The sequence below is a fragment of the Ochotona princeps genome, chromosome 23 (assembly GCF_030435755.1).
Source record: "Ochotona princeps isolate mOchPri1 chromosome 23, mOchPri1.hap1, whole genome shotgun sequence".
NCBI lineage: Eukaryota > Metazoa > Chordata > Mammalia > Lagomorpha > Ochotonidae > Ochotona > Ochotona princeps.
Genome location: NC_080854.1, coordinates 23,789,222 through 23,813,034, shown reverse-complemented (window position 1 = coordinate 23,813,034; position 23,813 = coordinate 23,789,222). Strand labels below are relative to the sequence as shown.

The window sequence follows — 23,813 nt, the reverse complement described above, 5'->3', positions numbered from 1 at the left end:
CTCTTACCTGCGCACCCCCTCTACTGAGATACCCAGGGATGGAACTCCGCCCCCACTGCTTTCTAACTGCACCCATTCTAGAGTGAACCTCCACTTTCTGGACCCCTCCCTCCAGTCACCCTACCAAAGCTCATCTGCTTTAATTGGGCCTTTCTGGTATCCTGTGTTTGCCTGCTCCAGCTGCCATGCAAAGTGCCACTCAACAGGTGTCTTAAACAACAGAACTGTATTTGCTCAGCCTCGAAGTGAAGAGTTTCCGAAGGGACCTACTGGATGTGTAGACGGCAGCCACTGTTCACCTTTCAGCAGGGTTGCGGAGGGTAAACTCTCTGGTACCCTTTCTTATAAAGGACTTCTACCCCAGGATAATCCCACTCGCAGGAGTTCATCCAAGCCTACTGCCCACAGCCTAGGGATTCCACATAGGAATTTTAGGAAATATATTCAGTCCATAACAACTCTCTTACTGAAATGCCACACAATGTCATGGTGTTTTAGACCAACTTGTTCAGCTAGGACTATATTCCTAGCTGCCTTTGGCTGAAGATCATTTACATTAGAGAACCATGCCTTTGTAAAAATTATGCCTATGGGGTTTACTCGTTTAGATATTAGACAGGAATAATAAGTTTGATTTTAGGACTTTTGTTAAAACTCATCTTTTCTACCATGGGTCAGTCATTCTCTCTATTTAAAGAAAGAGAGGCTAAATAAATACAACTAGGCCGCAAACATTTCCAAAAGCCAGATGCTACAATTTTGAAACTACACCATTTTCTGCTGGACAGATAACATTCTTAACTTTTGAGAGACAAATTCTGTAAAAACTGACTTTTCCATTAGAGTCATAGTGGAAGCTATTACGATTACTAAAATAAGCCAATCTTAAAAAGACAAATAAACGTTTTCTCTGATATGTGTCAGTTAATTATGTAATACAAAAACATAGGAAATGGTTACTTGTATGATTGTTGTTTTGGGGCCTCGTTTATTCTGCTGTGTAACTCTGGTCTCTCTACTTTTTATTTGTTGATTATTATGATTAGTGGTGAAGAGAGAGTGATTAAAATTATGTCTTTGCAAAAACTGATGAAGAGAGGAGAGGAAGGGAGGGATATTAAGGGGGAGTAAGGGAGTGAGAGCAGTGTGGTTGTCCCAGGAACTGTACCTATGGAATCCATTCAGTCTGTTCTCTTTATATTAATAAGAAAAAGAACATAAACAAATCTTTATTTAAGAAAAGAGCCATTCAAACTGCACAGTGGTTTTTGATGCCCAGAACTTTTAACAAGATAAATCCAAATACCAATGAATTTGGATGGTTTAACTTGGTAGAATTGGCTTACTCACACGTGGAATGGACATCAGCTCTAGAAAACATTGACCCTGGTGCTCTATGTATCATTTTTGTTACCCAATGTCTAAAGTACATAGAAGTCCTGTGGTTTCATAGCAGAAGAATTGAAGCCTTTTATCTAACTCAATGCAAAAACATCGAGCTATTATGCTTTAAATGGGGATAGAATTACCCACCTTTACAATACCATGAATGTAGACAACTGCTTACACACTTGCAGGGGCGAAGCCTGAGTGGTCTCTACCACTTTAAATTTCCATCACAATATAATGCCCATGCCCAGGCAGCTGCTCAGTCAGTTACAATAATTTTTTCCAAAGCAAAGTCAGAAATATGTCAGTTTGTTGTAGAAATCAAAATATTGCTTTGAGGTTTCACTTCTCCTTTCTTCTTCCCAGCTACTCCATTTCCCTTGCTAAGTTCATTTACCCAGTATAAAGCTGGACAATAAGTAGCTGGACTCTATGCTTGGTATACGTTTGCAAGGAAAGAATCTCGATTGAATTTGAACTGTAATACTGCATCAAGGTGGAGGAATCCACCGGGGGGAGGGGAGGGGGAAGGATGGGGGGTTTCCCAGAACCTATGAAACTGTCACATAATGCAAAATAATTAACAATAAAAAAAAGCATAATTTAGGCAACTGAATTAATTGTATAACTGTACTTACTAGACTATGTCAGCTATCAAAAATCAAAACCCAAATTTGAAAATCAAAATCCAATATGCTTTGCATGACATGTTCATTCGTTTCCTCAGATCATCACTAAAATTAAGGTCAAATTGTTTGATGCCTAAATTCTATGCACATACTTTCTGGGAAAAGAAATGCTCTAAAAATATTGAATACCACAAAGACTACTAAATTGTGTTTATCCTAACTCTGCTATTATTCACACATACTGCCTCCTATAGCAGTTACTGTTGCTGTGCTGTTTTCTTTTTATTACAATGTAAAAGAAAAAGAAAAATTACAATAATTTGTAGAACACATAAAAGGGACCAGCTTTCATAATAGCCATGCCTTTCAGGCTGGGACAATTAATATTTGTGCTCATTCTTCAAGTCCATTCAACCCCTGAAATCAATAATGTCTTTCTCCCTAATAATTATATTAGGGAAAAGACAACAAGTTATTCATGGCTGCAATTTCAAAACCTAATATGTGAAAGTAATACAATGGGCTGAAAAGATCAAAATCCGATTATGCCAAACAACTGCTTTGACTAATCCTTCTTCTGGAATTGATCAAATCACTGAGTGTGTACACATAATCCTAGAACCACTTTCAAAGTATTTTGAACTGAATTACAGAAATGAAGTTTACTGAAGATTTTGTTCAGAAAATTTTTTTTGTCTATTTCCCAGTTCTAAGGATAATGCAAGGGAGAGGTTACTTCTAAATTACTCTATCACAAAAATTGATATTGCCTTTTAGTCTCAAATAACCTTACTATTTGACCATTGATTGTGAAAGCCTTAGGGTGCCCATATTTTTACTTTCGACTATATTTTTGTTTTGTCAAGGAAATTCAATTTTCTGTAACATGTTTTTCTAACTAAAAGGAATGAACATTTCACAAAACAAATGCTTCTGTTGCAAGCTAATCAATTCTTACAACTACTAGAGGGCTAACTAATGGGAAAAATAAAAAAAGATACAGTTATTTGTCATTTTTGGTAAGGCCCCTTATTTTTCACTACCACCCCCAAGATGAAATAGAACCAGCCACACAACATCCATATTGGTGTGTTGCTGTTGGGTACCCATAGTTTTGTCTTTTATATTGTTGAATTCTCAACATCATTGGTGGCCAGTTTCAATTTTCATTCCAATATCTATACTTATTCATCCAGAAAAAAATTTACTAATGACTGATATGCTACTGTTATTAACAAATGAAGCTACCAGTAATTAATCCAAAACACTAATCATAAAAGCATTTCTTAACATGATTGCATCCTCCTTTGAAAGACTTTGTGAGAGCTTTATCTGCTGTGTGCATTAGCAAGTAGTCTGGGGACCTTTAACAGTTAACTGAGTTTTCTCAGCATTGGCTGAATGAGTAGATTCACTAATGGAATAGTGAATAACTAAACAACACAATCAGCTAATACGTAATAAAGAAAAATCACAGATTCTCAAGCAAAGATAATAAACTCTCTCCTTTGAATTGAGTTGCTTTTTATTAACCTTCATCTAAGAGTATTCGTACATCTTAGTTATTTAAGGAAAAAAAATACATACATAGAAATTTAAAGAAACAAAATTTCATTTTGGAAAAAAAATATTTGTATGACATCAGTTGATTCTTAGTTACTAAACCTAGTATTATAGGGATAAATCTCACTTGGTTATCTTGCATAATGTTTTTCTTATAGTTTTTTCTTATATTATTGGATTCAGTTGCCTAGTATTTTAGGAGAAGAGGGAATTTGTGTAACATATTCACAAGAGATACTGGTCTCTCCTGGTACATTCATCTGGTTTCATATTGGGTTAATACTTTCTGGGCCCAACACAGTAGTCTAGCAGTTAAAGTCCTCACCTTGTACATGCCAGGATTCCATATGGATGCCAGTTCTGATCCTGGAGCCCTGCTTCCCATCCATCTCCCTGCTTGTGACCTAAGAGAGCAGTCAAGGACGGCCCAAAACCCTGGAACCCTACTCCTGTGTGGGAGACTCAGAAGAGGCTTTGGGCTTTTGGCTTCAGATCAGTGCAGTTCTGGCCATTGTGGCCACCTGGGGAGTGAGTCAACAGATGGAAGATCTTGCTCTCTGTCTCTCCTCCTCTCTGTATATCTGACTTTCCAAAAATAAATAAATAGATAAGTAAATACTTTCTTCACAGAATGAGTTTGGGTAGTGTTCCATTTTTGCTAAGAGTTTGGGCAGAATTTATTATTTCTAAACGTTTGGTAGAGCTTGACACAGAAGCCACTTGAGTCTCGGATTTTCTTTGTTGACAACTGCATTGCATAATAATAACAATAAACAGAATATTGATAGGGTGAGGACATGATTAAATGGGTGGAGAAATTTTAGCCAGGGTGAAGCAGAGAGGCCACATTCCATATAGGTGCCGGTTTGAGTCCCAGCTGCTCTACTTCCCATCCAGCTCCCTACTTATGGCCTGGGAAAGCAGCAGAAGACAACCCCAAAGCTTTGGGACTCTGCACCATGTGACAGAACCGGAAGAAGCTTAGCATTCATTAAATGTTTCTTACCTGTCATCATATGGCCCTTAGATTTCTTCAAGTAGAGATTAACAACACTGTGTGTATGATTCAACTTTAAAAAGTGCTGAACATGCACTAGTATTAAATGATGGGAAACTGAGAAGCAAAGATACGCTCTCCATGACCACTTTTAGTCGGGAAATAAATATATGCATTCTGTAAACTGGATCAGAGCAGTGATAAAAAAGGACATGATTTATTCTATCTGGGCAGAGGTAGGGGAGTGAAATCATGGAAGCTTCCCATAATAGATGGCATTTAAGCTAAACCTTGCCTTTCAAGATGAGTAAGATTTTACCAGCAGGGGAGAGGACAGGGTATTTCAAATGAAGAATGAAAATATTAGGAGATACAAAAATGATACTATATATTTTCAAAACGCTAAGTGGCAAGCCAATATGTATGTACAGCAGTGTTATATTGGGAAAGGTGGTGATGTTCTTCTGGAAAGGACTATTCATCATTAGAACTATAAATGTGTTTAGTGATATATTTCTGAACGAGTCCTTCTGTGCCGGTAGAACTGGGAAAAGGCAGAAATGAGACTAGGGAGTCAAATGCACAAACTGCACCAATGGGAACAAGAGAACCTGCCGGGTGACCTTGGTGGGAGGCCTGCAGAGGCAACTGAGGAGAGAAACATAAAATGCAGAAAGCAAAATGTGTCCAAAGGCTTCACAGAGTGTAACACAAGCAGTCCCTGGGCCACTTGCCCTACTAAAAATAGAGGCCTCACCAGAGACATTTGGCAGGCACCAATGACCCTGAGCTCAGAGTTCAGAGAGAATTTTTCAGTTAGAAATGTTTGGAGTCAAGGGTGAGTGAGTGGCAATGTGACTTGGTGGTTAGGAGTTTGGGTTCTGGAACTTCATGGCCTTGTTTTCAGGTCACCATTTTCTGTGGAACTTTGGAAAAACTACTTAATCTCTATATACCTTGATTTCCTCATTTTTTTAAATGTGGAAAATAATAGTGTCTATCTCATAGAATTATTACAGAGATTAGAAAATTAGACACAGGAAGAGAAACCAAATGCCGGGGAAATAATTTCAAACATGTTGGGAATGCCAGAAGGTCAAACAAGGAACCAATGAAACCATCTCAAAATTACAAAGTGCAAGAAAAGGTCTGTATAGCTCTTTAGTAGTGTAGGAATTGAAAACTTGATAATTTTCTCCCATAAGCTTTGTAGCAAACTATTTAATTAGTTGGTGAACGGTCTTTACAATGCCCAACTTACTAAAGTCCTTATGTTAAAAGTTGCACACATAATACATAGGGCATGTACACAGGACTGTACAGTTAATAGGAGAAGCAGTATTAACCACATCTAGGGTCAGGGCCTTTCAGGAAGGAATTAAAATTGTGAAAAACATGAAGCCATTTCTGCAGATCCCACTCAAAATACACAAAAATGAGGCTTTAGATTCTGGCCCCAGTTTTGTAACCTTCTTCCACAACTCTGCATTTTCTGAAATTTGCCAGACTACGACTGTTAAGGGATTATGGGAAATGTAACTTTTTGGGAGAGTGGAAGGTCCAAAAAGATTCCCAAATCCTACGCCAAGCAGGTAAAAGAACCACAGGTTGCTCAGCAAATGTTAGCAGTCCTGGTAATGCTTTATATTTGAAATGCAGCATTCGTGTTACTTCCCTTTGTGATTGCATCTTGTGCTTGCAAGACTGGGATGATTACAGGTTTGTCTCTGAGAAGCTTCTCTGTTGGAGCAAGGCAGTTAATAGTATTAATTACTATTAATTATAGACCTTTCAGAGTTTCCTATGTCTATAAGAATTACTTACACTTTTTTAAAAAGATTTATTCATTTTTTAATTGGATAATCAGATATACAAAGAGGAGGAGAGAAAGAGAGAAAGCTCTTCCGTCTGATGATTCACTCCCCCAGTGGCTGCAACGGCTGGAGCTGTGCCAATTTGAAGCCAGGAGCCAGGAGCCTCTTCCAGGTCTCCCACATGGGTCAGGGTCCCAAGGCCTTGGGCCATCCTCAAACGCCTTCCCAGGCCACAAGCAGGGAGATGGATGGGAAGCAGGAATGCAGCGACCTGAACTGGCGCCCATCTGGGATCACGGTGCGTACAAGATGAGGACTTTAGCTGTTAGGCTACTGTTCCAGGCCCTCTACCTCTACTGTTTAATGTCTAAATACTGCATCCTTGGTTCTCACAAATGCTTAACTTGCTGAATGAATGAACCAAAATACAACTCCATTAAGTATGAATGCAAAAGGGAAATCTGACTGCAGCAGACATATCAAGTCTTTCCTCACTGAGAGAAATGAAGCTGGCAATTCGCAGCCTCTTGACCCATTATAACCCACAATTTCACACTGCAACCTAATCTGGAACTTGTTTTTGGTAATTTTGCATGTAGGTGAAAAGCAAGAGACCACATATCTCTGAGTGCTTAGGAAACCTGAGTTTACATTTGGTTTTAAATAATTATTAATAGCCTCTCTTTTCATTTCAAAATTGCCCTGGTTCAGATAACAAATCATCTAGTCATATATTACTATGTGTTGCAGTGGCAAAAAGAGCCTGTGTTTTCTGATTTTATTGTGTTCAGAGCTTCACCAAGAAAATGCCATGCAAATGTGATGTATTGCTATTGTTTTCTAAATAATATTCTGGCATTAATGGGGTGTTCTATCTCATTTGCAACAGGAGAGCTAAGTTCTGTGCAAGTAATCTATCCATGTAAGCTCTCAGTTTCCTTAGCTGAAAAATGAGGAAACTGAATTAAACTATGTCTAAGTTCCATTCCAACAGAAACAAAACAAAACCTGCTGTCTAAATCTTCCTGTTTTCCATACAGCACCTCTGAAATTGCCTAATCTCTCTAGAGATATCACTTCCCTTCAAATTGCCTGATTCTTTAGCCCAGTCTTCTTGACAGCCTACAGGGACCCCTTGACACACAGGAATCTTGGCTACAAACTATATGCTAAAGAAGAGCTTTAAACTTGACACTTTGTCCATTTTTGTCCTCATTTCCCTTAAAATTAAATGTCTGCTTTTACTTCTGACACTATGTGTTTCTGTTTATTAACATCGGACTCACAGATGCTCAGCCATATCTGAGGTTGACTTCGTTCTGTATCTTGCTGTCACACAGCTGATGCTACATCCCACTTCGGCCTATGGCATTTTTTGAGGCTACGGGGAGTTGTAACAAGTCATCTACTCTTAATGCCTACTCTTATTTTTCTGTTCCTTGTTTGCTTCTTCCCCCCGTCACCATGTCTTCTTCTTGGCCCTCTTGTCTTTGGGGAAAGATTCAAGTCTAATATCTGTATAAATACTTGTTCTTAAATCTGTATAAATACCTAACATGGTATTTCCTAAAGAATACTTACATTTTTAAAAGAAGGCAAGAGGAGAAAAAATTATTAGTATTGAGACCTATTGAAAACACAAAGAAGATACCGTGCTCATTTCTGGCATTCCTTGTACACATAGTACGCTCTCAGACAATACTAGTTGATATTTATGAGGTCAAAAAGAATGCATAGAAATTTTCTAGAAAGAGAAAAATGGACATAATGCCTTTGTTATCAAAGCAACAAAAGACTTAGCAGTGTGTCCACTGAGAAAAGTAATTTGCAGGTAGCTATAAGCTTAAACTGAAGGTAGGCAGAGGAATTACCAGAAGAGGTTGGAGAGTTCAGACGTGAGCAGGAGTTAGGGTAACCCGCATGCTAGGTTACTTGTGGAGTTCAGCCATTTAATGATGTTTGAGAATACAAGTTAGCAGCAAAGGTATGATTTAGTGAGGTCAGTATGGAAGGTATACTAAGAGGAGAAAACACTATACCGGGTTTCATTCTGGAATTCTGTCTATCACACTGGGACCAAAAGCAGAAATATCTGTGGAAAGCAGGGCTGGATTTGAGAAAATTTAAAATTTAAACTACTTCATGTAATTTTTAAAACAGATTTATTTATTATTATTGCAAAGTCAGATATACAGAGAGGAGAGACAGAGAGGAAAGTCTTCCATCCAATGATTCACTCCCCAAGTAGCCGCAATGGCCGGAGCTGCACCAATTTGAAACCAGGAGCCAGGAGCTGCTTCTGGGTCTCCCACATTGGTGCAGGTCTCAAGGCTTTGGCTGTCCTCCACTGCTTTCCCAGGCTACAAGCAGGGAGCTAGTTGGGAAGCGGGGACGCAGGGACATGAACTGGCACCTGTATGGGTTCCTGGCACTTGCAAGGTGAGGACTTTAGCCGCTAGGCTCCTGTGCCAGGCCTCCATGTGATCTTTATACTAAAAACGTTGGAGCTATGTAAAAGTCGCAGAATGCATCTGGAAAAGTGATTATGTCATTGTTTGGGATGTCCACATCCCATATCAGAATGCCTGAGGTCAAGTCCCAGTTCACTTCCAACTCTGGCTGCTTGCTAATGTAATGTTGCAGGTGATGGCTCAAGTACTTCGGAGACTCAGATTGAGTTCATGTTCCTACCTTTGACTTGGCCAGCCCAACCATCCCTCTGTTGCTGCCTCTGTCTCTCTCCCTACTTCCCGCTGAATCAGTAAAACAAAAATGAAATGGAAGACTGCATACATTGTATCTTATTTTTCAGTATGAAAGATACATAGGAGATGACCTGTTTCTGAGATAAGGAATACAAGAAGGTGTTGAAGAGGGTATTTGGAAAATGAGATCAATTTTAAAGATAACATAACAGATTTAGACCCATCTAGTTAAAGCTATAACTAGAATGTGAAACTCAGAAGAGAAACCAGAGCTAAAGGAATTGGGCAGAAACTGACATCCTGGGGTTGTGAATGGAATGTATGGTGAGGGAGAAGACTTGAGAAGCGGGAGGAGTAGGGAGCACTGGTGTTTAAAGAGCAAGTGCTTCTCTGCTATTATTTCCTGAATATTAAATATTCAGCCACATCTGAACATCTTTAACCCATCCCTGTCTTCTCCAATATTTTTATGTTCTCAGACCTCAGCCTTGGATTTTCTGATTTTACAAGCTGTCACTGTTTTATTTTGCCAAGCACATACTCAGCACTCACTGCATTCACTAGGAGTTCTTTTGGGAATCTTCAAAGAAAGCATGGCTTTCCCTGATAACTCAATATTAGACCTGGTGATTCTGAACACACCATAGATACAGCAGACTCAATCACTTCCCTTTTTCCCTTTCACTCTGAATTAAAATGGTCTCTTCTCCCTGCTCTGTTCAATCCACATAATTTTAATTTGTCACCCATGTAGACAATTAAGACCAAAGAATAAAACTGGATGCAATAGGGAGAAACAGATCCTATTGAATAACTACAAAACTTAACCTCACCTACATGTGCTCAAATTCAGCCAGTCCCACTAACAACTTGTGAACACTGTCAATTACTAGGTACATGTCAAATATCAAGAGAGTCATGATCACAATGGTGATTTTGTGGAGATATGTGGGAATTTTCTACCATATAACTTATCTTTAAATCGGAAATTGTCCTGAAACTTAAAGTTTATTCACAAAACTTCTAGAGCTATGCATGGCATTTGATAGTTTCAAAATTGGGAGGGGAGAACATTGGTGTTAATGGTGCTATTAGGTAGGGGAAAAGATACACAGGAAATGAGTCCTTGGCTTATCACATCATTCAACACATGTCTGGTCCTCATCTCCATCTTCTACTGAGAAGATGGGTGACTCCTCACACTACTCAATGAACAAGTGTGATAAGCTGAGTGATTTGTATAGATTATTTCTTTTTTTGTTTTGTTTATGTTTTCAGATTGTCTCTTTAATACACATACACACAAACATTATGAGGGTTGTAATATTCTTATTCCTACTTTACTGATGAAGAATAGTAGATCTCAGTGAAAGAGATTAAGAAATCTTTCTTAAATAGCGAGTGTAGAGTATAAGTCTCAGCACTTATGCTCTTCAACGGTCTGCTAAACAGACTCTTACTTGTTGGCTATGTTGACTTCCATACACATGCACCCTGTATTATTCACTCTCCTCCTTTCTGTCACTGTCAGGACCAACATACAAACTGTGACACTCAGCACCAGATCATACCAGCATACTTTGCCTTGCCAAGCCCACTGTACTGTGATTCAAGTCCTTTTCCCATTATTAACTGTACTACAAATGATACAGAATCTTGGTTAAGTTCATTGCCATGGTTTTCTCTTTGAGCATTACTATCCTGAAAGTGAGGTTGAACCTCTATAATGTAAAGCATGGCCCAGATTCATGCCATTTCCTCTAGCCCAAGGTGTCTTTACCTGTATCCCCTAGCATAAGGGGACCTTGCCCGTCTTATCAAAAGAAATTCATGGACTTAAGGGAGTGATCCAGCTGCCCTACAAGGCTTCAAATCCCTGAACTCCAGGAGTCATTTCCTTTTCCAATAGATAAGAACGGGGTGGGGGACGGGGACGGAGTTAACTGGTTTGGCCCACCCAGTTCTTCCCCAGGCACTCTGGGCCTTGGAGGTTGGCTTCACTGCCCAGTGGGGATAACATACAAAGAATTTGCATATGACAGCTGTGCAAAATGGAGCTGAAGAGTCTTATTTGTGCACAAAGACACTCCTGGGAATAACCCAGACACTCCACTTGATTTCACACCAGAAAACCATAAGAGGATGGAGGCAATTGTAAAGAACTACCCGGAAGGGCGTGGAGCACCAGCTGTGCTCCCGAGTCGATTTATCCCAGAGACAGACTGGGCAGTTGCTTGTCTCTGCAATGAACACGGTTGCAGAAGTTCTAAATGTACCTCCAAATGAGAGTATATGAAGTAGTAACTTTTTACACAATGTATAACTGAAAGCCAGTTGGAAAATATCACAGTCAGGTCTGCAGTATTACTCCTTGCACGCTCCGAAATTCTGACAGCATACTGGAGGCCATTCAGGAAAAGCTTGGAATAAACGTTGGGAAACCTACACCTGACAAACTTCTCACTCTTACAGAGCTGCAATGTCTATGGGCCTGTGTAAATGCACCTACGGTTCAAATTAATTACAACTATTATGAGGACTTGACACCTAAGGATATTGAAGAAATTATTGAGGAGCTGAAGGCTGGCAAAATACTAAAACCTGGGCCAAGGAGTGGACATTTTTCTTGTGATCCAGCTGGAGGTCTCACCTCTGACTGAACCACCCAAAGGACCCGGCTTTGGTGTGCAACTGCAAATAATGTTACTGTACAAATAAATATGAAGCTTCTATGTACAAAAAGAACAAAAACCAAGAGAAGAACCTTACTGGACAGTATTGTCTGGAAGGAAATCCTGGCAATAATGTAACTCCAGGAGATGGGCTGGAGCTCAGTAGATCACTGTAAATTCCCTCAAGATCATGGCATCACCGAACAACTAGGAACCTGGCATGCATGCACCTCTCAGCCCCAATGTTCTGTCTTTTTGAACCATTATGCCTAACTCCTCCGGAAGCCTAAGTACTAAGCAATAGCTGCTGGGCTCCTTGTCTGTCCTCTGCAATAAATGCCTACTTTCTTCCACTATGCGATGTCAGTGACTTTCTGCACATAAGGTGAGTGGACCCACTTTGGGGATTCTAAAACAAGCTTCCCACCAGCTTGGGAGTGTTGTTTGGCAACAAAGGCAACAGCCTTCCCTCTATGTGGAAAATAGGCAGCTCTCTAGTGTCCAGCCTCTTTTTCACACCCTCATTTCCCACTCACTGGAGCAAAAGGTCAAGCAGAGGAAGCTGTAGTTCACTGACACAGGCAGATTTATAGCTCAGCCTGCTTTCTGCCTTCCTGTCAAAATGAGAGCACAGGCTACAGGAAGGTGAGGCTTTTCTGTTAGACATATATTTTTTCCCTCGCACTTCTAAGGCCAAAAATCAGTCCCTGGGAGACTTGACTCCTTCAGCTACAAGTGCAGTGAGTGGCTGGAGTGTCTGCATTCCAGGCCTGGGACACTAAGTGCCTTTGTCTGTGCCTGTGGCATAAACATAACAAAGGAAAGAATTTTCCTGAGAAAAAATCCTGTAAGCCAAGGAGGAACAACTTTTTCTCACACTGTGGGGTGAGGGGTGGGGACTGTTCAAATGGCAAACAAACCCTGTCCTTCCTGGGGCTTTCCTGTCTTCAAAGGGCTTTGGGGCCCCTGTGAATTCCTTCTCAGGCCCTAACTGACAATGGTCAAGTTACCAGGCAAGTTCTAGAGAGTGACCAAGGTTCTTAGTTTACTTTCTTAGTAGGAAAAATTTCCTAACCTACTATCTTGTCCTTCCTGTATTCAATTACAAGAACCCTTGTAAAGTGTTTAAATAATTTATCTAATTTTATTTGAAACGAAGAAAGACAAATGGACAGATACAGATATCTTTCATCTGCTAGTTCATTCCCTAAATGTCTACAATACGTGGAGCTGGGTTAGGCTTAAGCCAAGAGACCTGAATACGACCTGGGTCTCCCACTTTAGTTGCAGGGGCCCAATCATTACAGCCATTATCTATTTCCTTTGGGGTTCACATTAGCAGGCAACTGGAATTGGTAGCAGTGTTGTGATGGAACCCAGATACTCTGATATGAGATGTGGGCTTCCCTGAAGCTGAACCTCCATACTGTAAAAGCAGAACCTACCCTCCTGTCTTTCTCCCTTAGTACAAGATATCTTTGCCTGTCCTTTATGAAAATAATTCACTGACTTGAGGGCATTATCCAGCTGACCTAACAAGGTTTCAATCAGCAGACTCCAGGAGTCATTTGCTTCTTCAATAGATAAGAGCTTCAATGGTCAGGATTATTCAGGAGTGATTTGAGTAGGGGATCCCAGGTCTGGGCATCCATAGTAACCCCCAGACTAACTGGAGCTCACCAGGCCATCATAAATTACCTAAAGAGTGCAGCATCACTGACCAATCAGGAATGTGGACACAAGCTGATCGATCACACACCTTTCAATCCCTATTTCAGTGTGTAAGAACTTTCACCCCATAAGTCCTTGGGAAGCCCAAGAACTAGACAATAACTTCCTGGCTCCTTGTTCTGCACTTTGCAGTAAATGCTACTTTTTTTTTTTCTAGCATAGCACCCTAACATCAATGATTGGCTTTCCGCACATCAGGTGAGCAGACTCATTTTTGGAATTCTATAAAAATGAATGCCTCAAGCAGTTTGGGATATTGTTCAGCACCATCCCCAGAGGTATTCTAACCTACGGAATACCCATCCCTACCCATTCCTATGGAATACCATCCCTACGGAACTTAAACAGTCATTTTCATATCCTCTGGGGTTGCTCCTTTTGTGATAAGTGGCAGCTGTGGGCACAGCAGCAGCTGTCTGATGGCCAGGAAGCGAGGCACACAGGAAATATTCACTCCCTTATGCTGAATGGGTACCAACTCATCCTTACTTCCCCTCTGAATGCCATTCCTGAACCGATAGGTGGCACACTTACCTCTAGTAGTTTGTCTCTGATTCTCCATCCACTTAGAGCCCTCAGCCATTCAGCATAGTCCATGCGACCGTGTGTACCTCTAACTACATTGTAAATCTTTTCTTTTCAGAAATTCTGTACCCCTCTAACCCCACATTACTGTATCTTTCATCTTGCTCAGAAATTCTTGTTAGGGGCAGGAGTTATGGTATGGCAGGTTAAAATACTGTGATTCTGGCTTTCTATAACAGAGCACCAGTTAGAATTCCAGCTTCTGTGTTTCTAATTCATCTCCTGTTAAAGTGCTTGAAAAGGTAGTATAGAAGATGGCCAAGTATTTGGCTCCTTGCAATTCGAACAGGAATCTCTGAATTTGGCCTTAACCAGCCCTGGCATTTGAGGCCAGTTGGGAAGCATATCATTGGACAGAAGATCCATCTTTCCCTCACTCTCTGTCTGTCACTGTTTCAAGTAGATAAAAATTTTTAGCAGCTCTTGTTTAAAAAATTTAGTGCTTTTACAACAAACTTTTCATACAGTATATCCACAAATCCTTGAAAAATCAGACCACCGCTATCTGGAATGTTTCCTCCTGGTAGGACAATCATATTCAATTCTCCATATCTTCCAACACTTCCATAGACACATATACTCACAACTTGTAGATTAAGCAAAGTTTCAAACCATAAATTAATAAATACTTCGTCAGATATACTCAGTAATACTCCAACCCTGTTGTGTATTGACTAGTATTTTCTTTCTTATCTATATGCAACTCCATCCAATCTGAGAAAGAATGCAGATAAGACAACAGAAAAGCCAATAGCCAGGAAGCCAAAAGCCATTATCTTATACCTATACTTACAGGGAGTCATTCTAATAGTGCCTTCATAATGAATGAGTAACTAGGGGGCACTCTAACCAGGCCCTCCATTAAATTCATTGTGCCCAAGTGTTTGTTCTTGTTACAGTGATGGTATCCTCTTTAGAATTCTTGCTGAAATTTAATTGCAAATGCAACAGTACTAAGAGGAACAGTCCTTGGGAAATGATTAAGACTTGAGAGCTCTGCCACCATGAATGGGACTAGCAACCTTACAAAGGACTTGAGGTGAAACAGAGGCTCTTGCTCGGCTGTTCTGACGTGTAAAGACACAGTGCTTCTTCCCTTTTTGCCCTCCCATCCCTTCCGCCACTTGAGGAGACGTGGACCGTGTTATCTTGAGGACTGGACCTGCGCCAGACAGTGAGTTTACTGTAACTTTGATTTTACACTCATAGCCTCCAGAGCTGTGAGGGATAAAAGTCTATTTTTTATGAATTACTGTTCCGTGATATTTTGTTATAGCAACACAGATTCTTTAAGATAGATAGATAGATATTATATATATATATATTCTGTGTATATATAGAATGTGTATTATAAGTTATACACCATCCAAGGAGCTAGGAATAAGGCAATGAGAATAAAACAAATATCCTATATGTTTGAGGGTTTACCTTCTATAATATGTGAAAACAGAAAATAAAGAAGTGAATATATACATATAGGAGAACAGACAATATTCAGTGTATAAAGGAAAGCACAAATCACCTAGGAGGTAGAGGAGGGAACACATTAGATAACCAGGGAAAGCCTTTGCATTATGATATTTGAGCACAGATTGGGAAGACCCCAAAACCACTGGATGTAGGATACAGAACAGTACGTTCAATGCATTTAGTTCAAGGATGAAAATAAACAGAAAAGGGAAAGAGATAATGGGGGACCAGGTCTTTGAATAGTAAGTGATCCTTTAGAAATGCTGATACGATCCTGCAAAAGGGAAAAGGTAAAAATAAAATAAGTCCTAAGAATGGGAAGGGAAAGGGAAGAAAGGGGGAGGGAGGGGAGAAGAGCAAAGGACAGAGGAGTGGAGGGAACGGAAGGAAAGGGAAAAGAGAGAGAATGATGAGCTTACACGTAGATTTGCGCCTTTATTACTGGTAAATGGGCTCTTCATATGTCCAGAAGAAACTACAAGTTTCTCACTCTCCCAAGAAGTTGCTCTCTTGCACACTATCATTCTCCTCTCCTACTACCATCAGCGTGATCTACACCTGCTGCTTGCATACTCTCACTTCCCCTTCATTCTTCAATCTAGACAAATCTAGTTTCTGCCATCACCATAGTATGAACTTATCACAAGGCCAACAAGATGGAGATTAAACCAAATAGCTCCGCTCAGTCTCCTCTTCATGTACAGACAATCTTCTCTTGGCTACTATACCAACACACTGCTTTTTCCATATTTCTTGCTGCTTTCACATAGCCCCATTGCTTGCCTCTTTTGTTGTTGTTGCTGTTTGTGTGCATTTCTCCTGGTCTTATCATGTGGAATCTTCATTTTCTAACAATTCTCCCTTAGAAACCTATCTATTTCCACAGCTTTTTACTCTTGTACACCAAACTCACATTTCAAAGACTTTACTGGACAATGTTGTTGGGCCTCTGACATTTATTTCCTGCTTATCATTCCAAAAAGAAAAAAAAAGTGTTATCCAGTTGGCCACTTAACTAGATCCTGGTTTCCCAAGCTGAAAAAAAAAATTTCAAAGTCATATTCTTTAACATTCACTGTAGCTAATTACCCACTTTCCTATTTAATAAATTACACCTCTGAGCGTCTCTCTTACATTGCTCTTCATTCAGGCCCCTAATGTCACTATCTTCTGAATCCCTAAATCTATGGCTTTAATCACACACAAGTCCTCTTGCCATTCTATCTCCCTCCACACAACCTCACTGATGTCATGAAAATCTTTCTGAAATCCAGATCTTATCAGGTTTCTTTTTATATGATGCTAATTCCTCTTTATGTTCTCCCCTAGTGCAAGTCACCCACACTCTACCCCAAGCTATTGGCCATTGTGCTACTCCGTGAACATACTAGGCCGTTTCACGCTTTTATCTATACTTTTGTGGAAATTCTTTCCCCAGTATCTCTTACTTATTCTATACAGTCAACTCAAATACCTATCCGTCTGTAAACCTGAAACAACATGGTTAAGTATATACAGCTCTGTGGAAAAATTAATCTTTTCTTCTTATATGCTTGTATCACAGCTTTCACCACATTTTATAATAAAGTGCTTATTGCATGGCTCTCTGCCTAGTTAGAAAGTGAGTGTTAAGGTCAGAGATGCCATACTCTTCATTTTTATATCCCAATGCTCTGCAGAGCAATGTACATATCATCTGTGAATTGGTCCAAGATAAACATCTCCTCCAGCCTGAAGAACTGGCATGCTGTCAGGTCACTGTCAGCACGTGTTATAAAGGGCTCTTGGTTGAAGCATTTAATTATAAAACTTGTTGAATAATAAACACCCACTCTCACATAAGAAAGGTACCTAAGAAGTGTTTCTTGAATTGAAAAAGATACAATATATTGGGAGAAATAGTCTCAAAGCAGATTAAAAAAAAAACAGAAAAAAATCAAAATAGCAAAGGGATTTACAAAGTTGGCAGAGGAAAAAAAGATTAAAAAATCAAAGCCAAAACAAAGTTCTGTAATGTTCTTTAATCACTTAGTTTAACCAGCGATAGGACTGGGATTCAGACAGTTCAAGCAGTAAGAACTGCTTGCCCCTGAACCTCAAAGTTTTGTCTACAGTTCTTAGAAAACAAACCACAGATACAAGATGTCTGCATTCATCCTTCTTGCTTATGTATCATGTCTAACTAGAAGGACAAAAAAGGCTGGAACAATTTTAATGCACCACCAAGTTCATTTAGAGTCTTTTTATTATCCATATATTCACTTTAAAATAATTCACATGCCACTTTTGCTGCCCTGCATATTATATGTATGTTGGTATACTACTTTGTAGCATACAATCATTTGCCTATTATTTCACAGTTTTTTGAGACTTTAATTTCTGTTAGAAATTTTTTTCTTTTACCATTCCACTGAATTCTATAACCATGAAAAGTCACTAGAAATATCGTACAAGCAGCTGAGATTGACATCTGCCCCCCCACCCCGTTTTTTTTTTTTTTTTTTTTTTAATATTGTTAGTTGCAAGGCAGAGTTGCAGAGATGGAGAGAGGCCATGGAGAGAGGGAGAGGGACGGAGAGAGAGAGAGAGCTCTTCCATCTGTTGGTTTGCTCTCTAAATGTCTACAACAACCTGGTCTGAGCTAGACCAAGAGCCAGGAGTATCATCCAACTCCCCCATGGATACAGGGGCTCAGGGGCTTTGGCTATCTTCCACTGCTTTGTGAGGCACATTAGCAAGCGGCTGGATTGGAAGTGAAAAAGCTGGGACACAAATCAGCACCCATGTGGGATGCTGGCATTGCCAAGCCACAGGCTGCCCCACCCCTGTGATCTGATGCTGAGGGGCAGGAAACTGTGCATCAGCAACACTGGCATCAGAAAATGGCTCTGCCCGTCTGAACCAAGGACCACTTCACCATCTGGCCTCAGGTTGTGAATCGAGAAATCAGGCAGGCATGGCTAGACCAATGGATTCCAAACCTGGTAGGTAGCAAAACTACCCACTGTCTTTAAGAATTATAATTGTCTAGAATCTCTCTCAGAGCATCTTAGGGGAAATCTGTATTTTTATAAGACCTTCAGGTGATGCGATGAAGTCATGTCTGGAAATCTCAGCGTCTCAAGTTGCTGCCAGCTTGAAACTATTCACCATGTTTCTCCTTGGTGTTCATTGTGATTAGTGCAGGTCAGTTTTCAGACTAGACCCCGGGTTCTCTGTGTGACATGGAGAAGACAGTCTTGAGAAGGCGGGCCAGCAGGACCACAGGCTTATTGGCTTCGTTTATGTTCTAGGCCAACGAGAACACATGCAAGCGTGGTTTCCTTTACTGTCCAACAGTAGCTTCTTAAGTCACATTTTCCATAAGAGTCTGATTGTTCTTGAACTGGGAGGGATGTGACTGGCAGCGATCCATAACTGGAAGACTATTAAGACTACCTGAGCAAGTATCTCAGCATGCCCCACATCTGGGACCTTGGGCGGGTGGGAGACTGGGTGGGGATTCTCCCTCAATATCCCCCTTCACCTCAGATACATAAATAATATAATAAAAATATATATTAAAAAAAAGAGTCTGATTGTTCTTAATAAGGCAAGAGTTTATAATGATTATTTTCATCTGCTAACATTTCCTGTTGGATTGCAAAAGATAAATAAAAAAAACCTGAAGAAATTCAGCATCTTGCTTATCTAACAAATATAAATATGTGAAAATTAAGGCATACAATTTTCAAAAAATTATTATTGTCCCATTATTGTTAAGAAAAAAAAACAACAAAATAGACATTTCATTATGACAGGTTAAAACCCTTAGTTTTATGCTGTTTGCTTTCGTTTTTATTTTTAGTTCAACTAGAGATTACCAGCTTCTGTGATATCAAAGTAATAATTCAGCTCAATAAAAATATCTCGCAAAGTTAATTTATCATTCTGTGAAAGACATGATGTACCTTATATAGGAACAATAGAATTTTAAAACTTTCAAATGTTGAGAAGTTTAGTAAACACAATTAATTAATTCTAACTTTTTTATTCCTTTACGTTACTAATTAAGTTTAAGGGAGAGTCAAAATATTTCACTGGAAAATTTCTTATTATCAACTTCTTATTATCACTGGTGACTTAATCATTCATCCATTGTTATTTAACTCACTCTGCAGTTCTTAATTTTGTTCACAATTATATAATCAGAAAGTTACATTTTTCAGAAATGAAATAAATCAATAATAAGTAAGTATCCTTTGATTTGAGGAATCTCAAGCTTAAGACATGTATTTGGGAATTGTGGTGTGTTATAGTGCTGTATTTAATTAATGTTTAGATTCTGGTAGAAAATAAATAGAGTTAATCAGTATATCACAACTTTTAGGAGATTAGCTTTTTAAGATTCTACTATAGGTACATTTAGCCTTTGTGTGATGATGTTATTTTACTTAAAATGCTTTTTTAAACTCTGATTTATTAGTCTGAAAGACACACACACACACACACACACACACACACACACACACCCCTTTTGCATGCACTGGTTTGCTCTCCAAACGCCTGAGAAAAGCTGCTGCTGGGACAGACTGCAGCTAGGAGCCAAGAACTCAGTTTAGGTAGGTCACATGAAAGACCCAAATACTTGAGCCAGCATATGCCACTTCCCAGATTTGCTTAACGGGAAGCTGGATCGGAAGTAGACCTGGGACTGCACCCACAAACAAGATGTGGGTATCTCTAGTGGTGGCTAGTGCACCACAGGCTAGTAATGGCATCATTTTAGAAGATACCCTTGAAAATGCTGAGATTTTACAGAAGCAAAAATGTTACTGCGACACTAATTTTAAACTGTTTCACACACACACACACACATACACACACACTGGATGAAATATTTACACAATTTCATCCAGAATGACTTTACCAATTCTACTGCCTTCTGTAAGAACCAACAGTTGGCAGCCTCAAGGTAGGAAAGCATGTTCATGACCTAACCCTTACACATATTCAAGTACAAATGGCTAAGGCTCTTCTGTTACAAATTTAAAATACCGGAAATAAAAGAACTGAGGGTGAACATTCGGATCACCTACCAAGGCTGAGCGGCTTCTTGTTTAAAAGCTCTCTCTGGACTCTGCTTGTACTGCTTTTCATGACAGAGAGCAGGAAAGCCAGGAGCCAGTGTGCTGGGCAGTGATGGAAGCCTGCACTCACCTTGTTCTGACCTTCATTTTATCTGAACTGCTCTCTTTCTGATGATCATCTGTTTGTGTGTTTCCCATTAAATCCTCCTTTAATGAGGCAGCCAGAAGGTTTTAGCTGAGGGCATTTATAAAATAAAAAATGTACATTTAAAATAATGTTCTCTTTAATTAAAAAAATAAATGGATCACCCTTGATACAGGAGTGCTGGAATTTCTGATTTTAAAGCGGTTGAATATCTTGTTTGTTTCCTAGCACCATGTCTCATAACAGGCCGTTGCTGCCAACTGAGAAAGATCACATCAGAACCAAATCCATCCCTCCTCAAGTAACAGACTTTGGCAGACACCCTACATTCTAGGACTGTTTGTCAGCTTTTGGCGGCGAGTGTTTAAAGTCTGGATCACGTTGGCTGCTTCAGAGATAAGGCTTAAAATTCCCAACATCACTGATGGGCTTGGTTCCTATCATATAGAAAGAGAAATGAGAGGTAACAGTAGGGCAGAGTGGGAAATATATTTAAAATTAAATACGAAAAGTGTATGTGTACATATGTGTACAGACACATGAAGAGGGTAAATGTATGTGTCTTGTCTTCCCCATTTACTGAAACGACCTTCAGCTATCCAGGTTTTCTTAGTTATAGTATAATGAGATCATAGTGTAACATGAATGGTCCCAGGCAAGCAGTAACAGAGTTTGGCTGTAAAGTCCTAAAACACTATTTTGGAGCTTCTAACAATAAATATGACACACTTAACAGTAGAAATGGGAATGCACATTTAAATTTAATGGCTTACACTGTCTTAAATCTATAGCTGCAAATTCTTTAGTTAGTGAATGAATATTACTAAAGATTAGTAAAGATTCCCCCTGCAAAGGAACAAAAGCCTTTGCCAACCTCAGAGTCAACTAAGGAATACATCAAGAAAATGGGGGATACAGAATTTAAAACACTTGTTATAAAGCTTCTTATCAACAATGAGAAGCATGTAATACAGGAGTTAAAGAGACTTATGGAACATGTCACACAGGAAATGAATCAGATGGATGCTGATACATTAGAAATGAAGAATACAGTGGAGCAAATTAAAAGTATAATGGAGAGTCTCCAAAGCAGAGTAAATGAAGCAGGAGAAAGAATCTCAGAATTGGAAGATATTTCCTGTCACCAGGAGGAAACAAACAAAAAGCTAGATGCAGAGCTGGATCAGGCCAAAAAAAAAGTATTCAAGAATTGAAAGACTCTATTAAGAGGCCAAATATAAGAGCAAGTCCCAGAAGCTGCAGAAAGAAAAGCTGGGATTAAAGGTGTATTTAATGAAATAATAAAAGAAAATCTCCCTAATCTAGAGAAAGAATTGGGAAATAACATCCAGAAGGGGCACAGAACTCCCAACAGGGTTGACCAAAAGCAATCTTCACCATGACACATCATAATCAAGCTTCCTTCAATCGAACATAAGGAAAAGATTCTTAAATGTGCACATGAAAAAAATCAACTGACATATAAAGGAATTCCAATTAAATTCACAGGAGACCTCTCACAGGAAACTCTACAGGCAAGAAGAGAATGGAGTGCCACATTCCAGATTCTAAAAGAAAAAAATTGTCGGCCCAGGACAACGTACCCAGCAAAATTTTCCTTTGTCTTCGAAAACGAAATAAAATAACAGTTAAAAGAATATGCCTCTTCCAAACTTGCCCTACAAAGGATACTTTAAAACATTCTCTTGGCAGAGAAAAGGAACAGCACCCATCAAAACCAAAGTCAAATGTGAAGAACATCCCAGTAAAGTAACAACAGAAGACTAAATCAACGAACAACACATTGCTAAATGACAGGACCAAATTATCACCCATTCATATTAACCTTGAATGTAAATGGTTTAAACTCATCAATCAAATCTCACCAAAAAAGATAAGCAGAAACTATATCTCATGGATATTGATTTTTTTGCTTTTAGTTTCATCTCTTTAAAACACTTTCATTAAATTCTTCACTGACTCATAGATCATACTGTAGCATCATTTTCTTTAAAATGGTTCTTGATTTTCTTTTGTTCAGCAACACATTAGTCATTCAGTAGCATGTTATTTAACTTCATGGCATTTTAAAATCATTTTTTCTTCCTGTTGTTGATTTTGTTTTGTGAGTTTTCATTTAAGGGGATGTACAGTAACTGTGTAATGGAGACTATCATATCCAGATGTGAGGATCCAATGCAGTATGCATCTGTACTTCCAGATCAAAGATGGACTCCCAATGAAACTGTTAACTATATCTTGACAGTAGGATGCTGGACTCTGTGCCATTGTCCATGCCTGCAATGTCAGGATATATGACTATTTATGAAGACCTATACTATTGTAATAATATTGGGGAACTCGGTTCTGGAGGGACTTTGGGAGTGGGCAAGAGAATCCAAGGACTTATGGAACTGCATCAAACAATAACAACAACAACAATAATAATATAAGTATTAAAATTTAAAAAAAGGAAAAAAACTCATAGCCCACAAAGCCAATTCTGTAAAAACCTCTTTGCCCTAACCCCATGGAAAATTGGGAATTTCTCATCATTTCTGCCATTTTTACTAAGTCTCTCATGGTCACTTCCCTTCAGTGCTCCAGCTCTCTGCTCCTGGCCCCTGCCCTCCTTAAATTGGGATTTTCCTGTAATCACTCTGCAACTGTCTCTTTGCCTTTAATTCCTGCCTGGTGGGTCAAAGGCCGCCTATTGTATAACACCAGAGTATCCTTCCCCAGCAGGCAAAACATCCTGAAGTGACTTGGAGTATCTCCTTCCCTGAACTTAATTGGAATTTTGAATACAGAAATCAGACTCCATAACAATCACCTTTTTCACATTCTGATTCTCTTACATGACTAAGCAGTACCCAGTAAGTTCCAATGGCAAGTTAATTAGACTCTAGATATGTCACAGATTCTCGCTGACTGTTCTGTGGCCAGTTTCTTAATTAACCATGTAGCCAGGATTCTACCGTTACTCTTGTATGTCTTGTATATCTTTTCCTTCTCTCAGATGACTTCTGATGACTCCAAAAGTA

The 23,813-nt window shown here is 39.3% G+C and overlaps 1 pseudogene; it reads left to right on the top strand.

The window, feature by feature from the left end:
* The first annotated feature begins 6,104 nt into the window (after window positions 1–6,104).
* On the top strand, window positions 6,105–11,815 carry LOC101517144 (NADH dehydrogenase [ubiquinone] flavoprotein 2, mitochondrial-like; annotated as a pseudogene).
* The last annotated feature ends 11,998 nt before the right edge of the window (window positions 11,816–23,813 follow it).